This window comes from Acomys minous, assembly GCF_964271855.1.
Source record: "Acomys minous genome assembly, chromosome: 19".
Classification (NCBI taxonomy): domain Eukaryota; kingdom Metazoa; phylum Chordata; class Mammalia; order Rodentia; family Muridae; genus Acomys; species Acomys minous.
Window position 1 is genome coordinate 2,258,635 of NC_140499.1, and position 9,047 is coordinate 2,267,681.

Here is a 9,047-nt window from a genome sequence, read left to right on the forward strand (position 1 = left end):
TCAGCAACTGGGACTACCTACACAAGACCTATACAAACTGGGCCTATCAAAATCTCCTCCTGTAGTAGAGAGGGGCTCACCTGGCCTTACCTGTCTCTGAGGATTTATAAACAGTTAGTGTTTGTTGAAAATGTTACCATCATTTTCCTTATTGGTATAGACACTGACACTGTGTACCACTGATACAACCCATGTGCCTATAAATGACTTGCCACTCATGCTCCTATAAGGAACCCTAATTAAACTCATTGGTGATAGGTCATCTCTAGTGATGAAATAAGTCAATCTGAGCCAGATTAAAAGTATAAAAAGGGCAAGTTTATTTGGTAACTGAGGCTCCAAGGTGAGCTCAGTAGCCTCAGGGGACAAGGCTAGAGGAAGTCATACCCAGACTATGGCAGGCAGGGTTTTTAAGGATTGCAGGGGGAAGGAAAATGAGGTATCTGCCACCAGCTAGACTTGGGGAGCTGATGGCTCCAGTTGAGGAGGTTGAGGCAGTCCTCAGGAATGCTAGGAATGTGAAGGCTTCCCTCTAAGGGAGCAAGGTTGGAGAGAAGGAGTGGGGCTTACTGGATCCTGTGGGCAGGGGGAGGGCAACCGGAGATGCCAAATAAACATCCTGACCTCTTCAGGTATATAGACACCGAGTTCATATCTGGCTGCTTCTGGCTGGAAAGCAATGGCATGGGGTGGGGGAGTTGGGAGTTGGTGCGTCCATGCCCAGTGAGAAGTTTTGGTGAAGAAGCATATGATTGGCCGTTATCCTGGAGAGTTTGCAGCTCCATTTCTGAAGAAGGTGGAAGAAGCAGGGAATAAAAATAAAAAAATAAAAAAGCAAGTGAGAATGAATGGTCCTACTATTGAGACAAGCCAATGGAAAAGGGGAGACTGCCACCAACTGGGGAGGGGAGCCCTCATTTGGAAATCCTGGCCCTTCACTGGGGCTTTCTGGAGAACTGGAAAGTGGAGTGTCCCAGTTGATGTACAGATCATTCATCTTAGGTGGGTGTCCTCTTGAGCCTGGAGAGGTGGTACCAGCACCTAGGAGTTTGGTGGCTGAACGAGTAGTGAAAAATCACAGTGTTTGGTCCTTTTCACCAAGGTTCTAGAGACCTGGAAGATAACTGCTTGAGGAGTACTTGGTCCTCTGGGGAAAGTAGGGAAGACTTAGGAACAGTCAGGTTCTCTGGCATGGGGACAAACAGGTAAATGTCAGCATGCAAAGGAAAAAGGGACCATAGGAGGGCTAGACAGGGTAGATACACAGCCGGAGGAGGAGTCTGTGCCAGGAAGTGATGACTGAGGAAGAATGGCCTCCTGAATAGGAGTTCAAGAGGACTTAAGTCCATAGGGAAACATGGGGCAGCTTGAAGACAAGGGTCAAGGCAATAAAAAGGAGAGAGGTCCAAGATAAACTGAGATAAACCAAGGAGAGAGCTTGGTATGTTGTTGTTTTATGAGTCCATTGGCTCTTTCAACCTTCCCCAAGGACTGTGCATGGCAGGGGATGTGGAGTACCTGAGCCACCACATCTGCTGTTTCTCTGGAGGTGCAGAAAGCCTCAGTCCAACCTGTAAAAGTATCAACAAGGTTTAGGAGATATTGAAGCTCTTTATGAGTGGGCATGTGGATGAAGTCAATCTGTCAGTCCTTGCCCAGTTGGTGTCCTAGGAGTTGGTGCAGGGACTGATGTATGTGGAGAGTTACCTTTGGTTGGTCTTGGCACATGTGTGGCAGGAAGCAAGAACCTGTGAAATGTGAGCAAGAAAGTCAGTGGGGTCAAAAAGAGGCTCTATAAATTGGAATAGGGCCTTGGGGCAGACGTGCAGGCTCTGGTGTATATCAGAGATGAGAGAAGGCACCTGCTTCTGGGGAAGAATAAGGCAGTTATTTATGTAGAGGTACTCATCTTCTGCCTGTGTGGTCCCTTTGCCAAGGAGCTTGTTTCTTTCCTCCAGCTGGTATTGAGGTTTGTAGGAGGAGGTCAGGAAGAAGATATGTCCTGTGTGTCTGGAACAGTTGGAAGTCAAATCATGTCTACTGAGTCAGCTCCAGCATTAGTGGAGGTCTTGTGCTCCTAGGCAGTGAACTATGGCCACCTCTGCTGGGAGTTGGAGAGCTTTCAAATGTTTGGCTAAAAGGTGCCCTTGGTGGGGAAAAAATGCCCTTTCCTTCCGAAGGGCAGAGTAGGTATGGGCTTTAAGAAATAATATTTAGAATCAGTATAGATGTTATCCTGCTGGTCTTTGGCTATTTGGAGAGCCCTAAATAAAACAATTAGCTCAGCCTATTGTGAAGATGTCCCCACTGGGAAGCAGTTTGCCTCAACTGTTGTAGTGGAGGTGACCACAGCATAAGCCACTTGGTGGTTTCCTGATCTGTCTATGAGAGAGCTCTCATCCATAAAGTTGGGGGGGTCTATGTGGGGTTGGTCAAAAGAACAAGGCTGGGGTAAGCATAGAGCCTCCACACCCTCTGGTCAGAAGTGAGAAGGAGTATGGAGAGGGAGGTGAGGAATGTTGCAGGGTTTACAACAGGACTGGGAGTTAGAGTAATCTTGGGGGTGGGGGGGTTCTAGAAACAGAAGATGAAAGGTTTAAACCTGTGAGGCACCAAAGAGGGAGAGAAAGGAATGACTCATAAAGCTCTGAGAGGTAATGGATAGAGTATACCATGATAGGCTGGAACAGGGTGATCTTGAGAGCTTCTCCAGGTGAATTCTGATGATGATGATGATGATGATGATGATGATGATGATGATGATGATAGGGCTCTCAAACATGGCTGCCATTCATATATGGTGGGCTCTAGCTCTTTGGACAAGAAGATTACAGCCAGATGGGAGGGCCCAACCAATTGAGCTAAAACTCCTGTGGCCATTCCCACCCTCTCATCTGTAAAGAGGTGGTAGGGGTGGGTGGAATCCCAAAGTGCCAGGGCAGTGGAGTAAAAAGATGGACTATGGAGGTCTCTCTGGCTGTCTGGTATAATTGTAATGGCAAAATTGGGAATCCAATATCTGAAGAGCTCTATCAGGCCCCAAAAAAGAGAATCTGGTCTGCTATTGTTAGTAATCAGGCAACAATACAGTCATTCCTGAAGGTCTAATGACGGCCAGAAAACAGGTTACATGTCACCACCCCACACCAGCAGGACTCAAGCCCCCTAAGCCACCTGCGTACCTTCTGCTCATGCTCTTGATAGCTTATAAAAGGAACTCCTCCCATGTCTCGCCCTCTCTCCACATGTGTCTCCAGAGACAGTTCCTGTATCTCCCTATTAAATTTCTTAAGTGGATCTGTTGCATGGTGTGATTCCATCCCTCTGTACAGCTCCGCCGTTCACCTCTAACCTCTGCTGGCCACTTTTTACATTTGGCACCCAATATCAAGGAGGCCTTTCTGGTGGCGATAAGGCGTGATCCTTACCAGATTGCCCAATAAAAAACACTAGAATCCTCTCTTTCCATCACGGACCCACCCGCCCACTCCCTTACAGATCTACTCCTGAATCCAGATTCTGACTCCTCATACACACACCGTCTGATTGGTGAGGGTTTGTTTTTTGTTTTTTGTTTTTTGTTTTTTGTTTTTTGTTTTTTGTTTTTTTCTTTCCCTTTACTCGGCATAAAAGCTTCCCTCTACTTAAAGATTTTGCTAGCCTTCTCTCACTGGCTGGGAGCGGGGGACACCCCTGGTCCTCTTTGCAGACCCTCAACTAGGCTCGTCCCCATTGGGTGAATTTCCTGATGTAGCTTTCTCTGCTGTTCTGTGCCAGCCACTTAAAAATTCGAGTGCACTCATAGCTACATCCCTGTGGCTAACTCATCTGTTGAGTTAGGCTGTGGCTAGCTCATCTGTTGAGCTAGGCTGTTGGTCGCTAGTTAGTGCTGACGAGCTACTAACTGGTTTACACGAGTCCGTTGGGTCTCAGTCCGTTTTGGGGGACGCCCTTACGGCTTACTGACCTCACCTCCCTATGGGAAACATCCAGTCATTCGTTCCTCCTGACACGCCCTTGGGATACCTTTTAACAAATTTTAAACCCCTACATCTAACACCGGCCTTAAAGGCTTCTAAACTTACATGCCTCTGTAATCAAGTCTGGCCTTGTTATCCCTTAGAAAACGGGTCTAAATGGCCACTTAATGGTACACTAAATCCTAATATTTTATGGGATCTTTCTACCTACTGCAGGAATTGGGAGGATGGAAGGAGGTACCTTATATTCAAGCTTATTCTCTTCTTCACTCCAAACCTTCTCTCTGCACCTCGTGCTCTCCCTCCCAACTCCTTCTAGCAGTTGATTCTGAGCCTCAAATACCTTCTACCATGTTCGATCTGGCTGATAAACCTCCACTTATTCGCCGCCAGCGTACAAGCTCACCTGACGCATCCTTTCCTCCTGTAAGTCCCCCTCCTCAAGCTAGCCCTTCGCCTTCAGCCTCCTCAGCTTCCTCATCCTACACCCCTACTTCAATCCACCCCCACCGTCCTGCCTTAGCGCCCGACTTTTACTCCTCCCACCACCCGCTCCCGCTCTACAGCAAAACCCCCTTCCCCCTCTAAACCTGCTTCAGTTCTTCCTTTACGTGAAGTTGCAGGGGTGGATGGCTTATTTAGAGTGCATGTTCCTTTCTCACTATCTGAACTCTCTCAAATAGAAAATAAATTGGGTTCTTATACCTTCAACCCTACCTGTTTCATTAAACAATTTCAATACATCATTCAATCCTATAATCTTACATTTCATGATATATATATGATCCTTGCCAACAACTTACCATTTGAGGAACGACGGTAAGTTTGGGAACAGGTGAGGGTATATGTAGAAGTACATCAAACTAATTCGACTCACCCCGCCGGGGCCCAAGCCCTTCGTTCCTGATCAAGATCCAAACTGGAATTATAATACTACACCAGGCATTTTAGCAAGGGACCAATTTACGATCTGCCTACTGGCTGGTCTCCACAAGGCTGCCCTTAAACCAATAAATTTTCAAAACCTCCAAGAGATCTTTCAGGAAAAAGACGAAAATCTGTCTCAATTTCTAGAGTGCCTTACAAAGGCCCTCTTACAATATACTAATTTAGATCCTGAAAATCCAGAGGGCAAACAGCTCTTAATGATTTATTTCTTTTCCAAGAGCTATCCCGACATCAGGGCTATACATAAAGGTTTAGAGAGGGGACCCCTAACTCCACAGATGGAAAGTCTTAGCGCTGGCATTTAAGGTATACCATGGAGAAGATAAAAAGGCCTGTAAACAAAAATAACAAATGCTGGCCCAGGCAGTTCAACCGGCCCAGGAAAATACCCAGGCTCCCTTATCTCCCAAAGGTCAAGATCAAGGAACACGACCATCTGGTTCTTGCTATAAATGTGGTCAACAAGGTCATTGGGCCGGGGCTTGCCCAAAACCCCGCAGACCAAGAGAGCCTTGTCTGAGGTGTCGCCACGAGAGACATTAGGCTGATATTTGCTCCCATCTCTCTCAAGGTATTGGGACATCTTTCCCAGATGGGCCTTCAGCCGACATCCTAGGCCTGGCCACGAACAACTGAAGGTGCCCCGGATCCCTTGACCCGACCACTCCCATTTCTAATAGGGAGCCACGGGTAATTATGGTGGTATCTGGACAACCCATCTACTTCCTTCTGGACACTGGTACTACATACTCGGTTCTGAAGGAATATTGGGAACCCACCTCTCTTTCTAATCTATTATCGGGGTAGAGGGACAGCCTTGCCGGCCCCGCCAAACTCCTCCACTTAACTGCATTTTCAGGGGTGTTCCCTTAACTCATTCCTTTTTAGTGGTACCAAACTTGTCCTGTCCCCTTGCCGGGACGGGACCTTTTAGTTAACCTGGGAGCATTTATCTCCTTTGCTCTCCCAATCCGCCTAACCCCAACATCGCCTACAGTCTGTTTTTCTTCTACTAGCTACACAGCCGACTTGCCTTAAGGAGCCATTTACTTTGTCAGCTTCTCAAGTGGACCCTCAACTCTGGGATGTCCACAACTCCTCTCTTGCTAGACATCACTACCCTATCATCATCCAGTTACAGGATCCTACCCAATATGTTACCCAACCCCAATACCCACTTAGCCTTGAGAGCTTCAGGGGACTTAAGCCTATTATATCCGAACTCCTAAGAAAAAACTTCCTCCATCCCACCTCCTCTCCTTTTAACACCCCTATACTTGCAGTTACAAAGCCTAACGGAACCTACCGCCTGGTTCAAGACCCCTGAGTTCTCAACTCTGCTGTGGTCCCACTTCACCCTATGGTACCCAATCCCTATACCCTCCTCTCTACTATCCCCTCAGGTACTTCCCATTTCTCAATCCTGGACCTCAAGGATGCATCCTTTTCTATCCCCCTCAATGTCCAGTCACAAAACCTCTTTGCTTTCACCTGGACTGATCCCGATACTCACTTCTCTACCCAGCTCACCTGGACTGTCTTGCCTCAAGGATTCTGGGACAGCCCACACCTGTCTGGCCAAGCTTTAGCTTCTGATTTCCTTTCCTTATCTCTCCGGGACTCTAGACTTATCCAAGATGGCCTTCTCCTCTATAGTCCCTCCTTACAGATTAGCAAAATTAACACCTCTGCTCTCCTAAATTTCTTATCTAGCCTAGGCTACAGAATTTCACCTTCTAAGGTGAAATTATCTAGCCATCAAGTCACTTTCTTGGGATTAACGCTCACCCCAACCCACAAAGCCATTACCTTAGGTAGAAAACACCAGATCCAGTCTCTAACAGTCCCCTCCACTGAAGAAGAAATTTTGTCTTTCTTAGGAATGGCTGGCTTCTTACACTCCTGGATCCCTTCCTTTTCCCTTCTCACCCAGCCTCTCTATGAGGCAGCCCAAGGCTCCTTACAGGAACCCCTTTTCAAACCTGTCACCAAGCCCTTTCATAGGCTCCAAAGTGCCCTCCTTAAGGCACCAGCTTTATACCTCCCAGACTTAACCTGCCCATTTTCTCTTTATGTAACAGAAAAGGAGGGATATGCCCTTGGAGTACTCGGTCACCAGCTGGGTTCTTCCTTTGCACCAGTAGCATATCTGTCAAAGAAACTGGACGTTACCACCAAAGGATGGGCACCTTGCATATATACCTTAGCTGCTGCTGAAATCCTTATTCATGAGTGTAAAAAAATAATATTTGGATCATCCATTACAGTTTTTTCTTCTCATAACCTGTCTCACCTTTTAACATATAAAGGTTTACAAACTACCTCCCTCAAGGGTTCTCTCCCTCCAAGTGACGCTAATAGAAGATGCTACACTTTCCTTCCAACACTGCCCCTCTCTTAATATCTCTAATCTCCTTCCCCAACCTAATGACAACTATCTCCCCTCTCATTCCTGCATTGAAACCTAAGAGGAACTTCTGCCCCACACCTCACACATACAGGAAGGCACATTGCCCCAGGCCATCCATACTTGGTATACAGATGGCAGCTCTTTTATACACGAAGAAGCCCAGAAAGCTGGCTATGCCATAGAGTTAGATACTGAGGTGGTTGAGTCACAATCCCTCCCTGCCCATACCACTAATCAACAAGCTGAACTAATAACCCTTATTCACGCCTTTCAGTTGGCACAGGGACAGTCCTTAAATGTTTATACAGACTCTAAACATGCCTTTCACATCCTCTTGTCCCATGCTGCCATCTGGAAAGAATGTGAATTGCTAACAACTAAGGGAGGATCTATAACTATTGCAGACCAGATTATGGCCATGCTAGAAGCCTCCCATCTCCCCACAGCCGTAGGAATTATCCACCGTCAGTCACACCAGAGTGACACTTCCATTGTCTCTAAAGGAAACAATTGGGCCGATGAGGCAGCCAGACCTGTGACTCTTGGAAGCCTAACCTTGTCCCACCCACCAATAGAAATCCTGAGACTACAACCCACATACACACCCTCTCCCCCTAATACTCATCAAATTCTGTCCTATCTATACCAACTCTTTCATCGTAACGTCCAAGCTCTCTCTGACTTTGTTAAGACTCATGTACATCCTATCTCTGAGGACTTAAACTTCTTAAAAATTATTACTGCCTCCTGTAAAACCCATCAGACCTCAAACCCCAACTCCAGGTACCATACCCCTCCTTTCCCTACTCACCAGGCTAGGGGCTCCATCCTGGGGGGGACTGACTGGCAACTTGATTTTATCCACATGCCTACAGTCAGGTGTGCCTGGTACTTCCTGGTCCTGCTAGACACTTTCTCAGAATGGGTAGAAGCCTTTCCCACTACTAATAAAAGGGCTCAGGCTGTTTCTGACTATCTCCTTCACAAGATCATTCCTCACTTTGGAGTTCCTGCCTCCCTTCAGTCAGACAGCCGTCCTGAGTTCACTTCTCAGGTTTCCCTTGGTATTTTCACATCCCATACCACCTCCAGTCCTCAGGAAAGATAGAACAAACTAACCGATCCTTAAAAATTGCTCTTACCAAACTGTCACAAAAACTTCACCTTGACTGGGTAAAACCCCTGCTGGCTGGTCTGGAGTCTGCACACTGGTGCTTCTCTTCCTGAGTTGAGAGTGATACATGGAGAAGAAATGGTGCCACTACCTGTTGTGGATTCCAAAGCTGCCCACCACAGTAAGCGGGCAGTCCAGATTCTTCCCCTTCTGGCTCTCGCAGCAACCACTGCCAGTATCGGAACAGGAACAGCGGGACTAGCCACTTCACTAATTTTGTGTCATCAGCTCTCTTCTCATCTTATCCAGGACCTCCAGGAACTGGCCCAAACGATACTGACTCTTCAGGGACAAGTCGACTCTCTGGCAACGGTGGTGCTTCAAAACCGACGAGGGCTGGATCTTCTCATAGATAAAGAGCACGTTCTTTACATCAGCCAGTCGGGCATAGTAAAAGATGAGATCCAACAACTTCAGACAGATCTCCAAAAACAAAGGGAACACCTAGAGACTTCCAGCCTCTGGGGCTTTCAAAATCCCATATGGAAGTAGATTCTACCCTGCCTGACTCCCCTTCTGCTTGTTTTTCTGGTCT

The 9,047-nt window shown here is 47.1% G+C and overlaps 1 long non-coding RNA gene across 1 annotated transcript; it reads right to left on the bottom strand.

The window, feature by feature from the left end:
• Nucleotides 1-302: 302 nt before the first annotated feature.
• LOC311589988 lies at nucleotides 303-2,879 on the bottom strand. Its single transcript, XR_014776712.1, has 3 exons — nucleotides 2,673-2,879; nucleotides 1,519-1,571; nucleotides 303-787 (listed from the first exon to the last, which is right to left on the bottom strand). It is a non-coding gene; the product is annotated as an uncharacterized lncRNA (long non-coding RNA).
• Nucleotides 2,880-9,047: the final 6,168 nt, after the last annotated feature.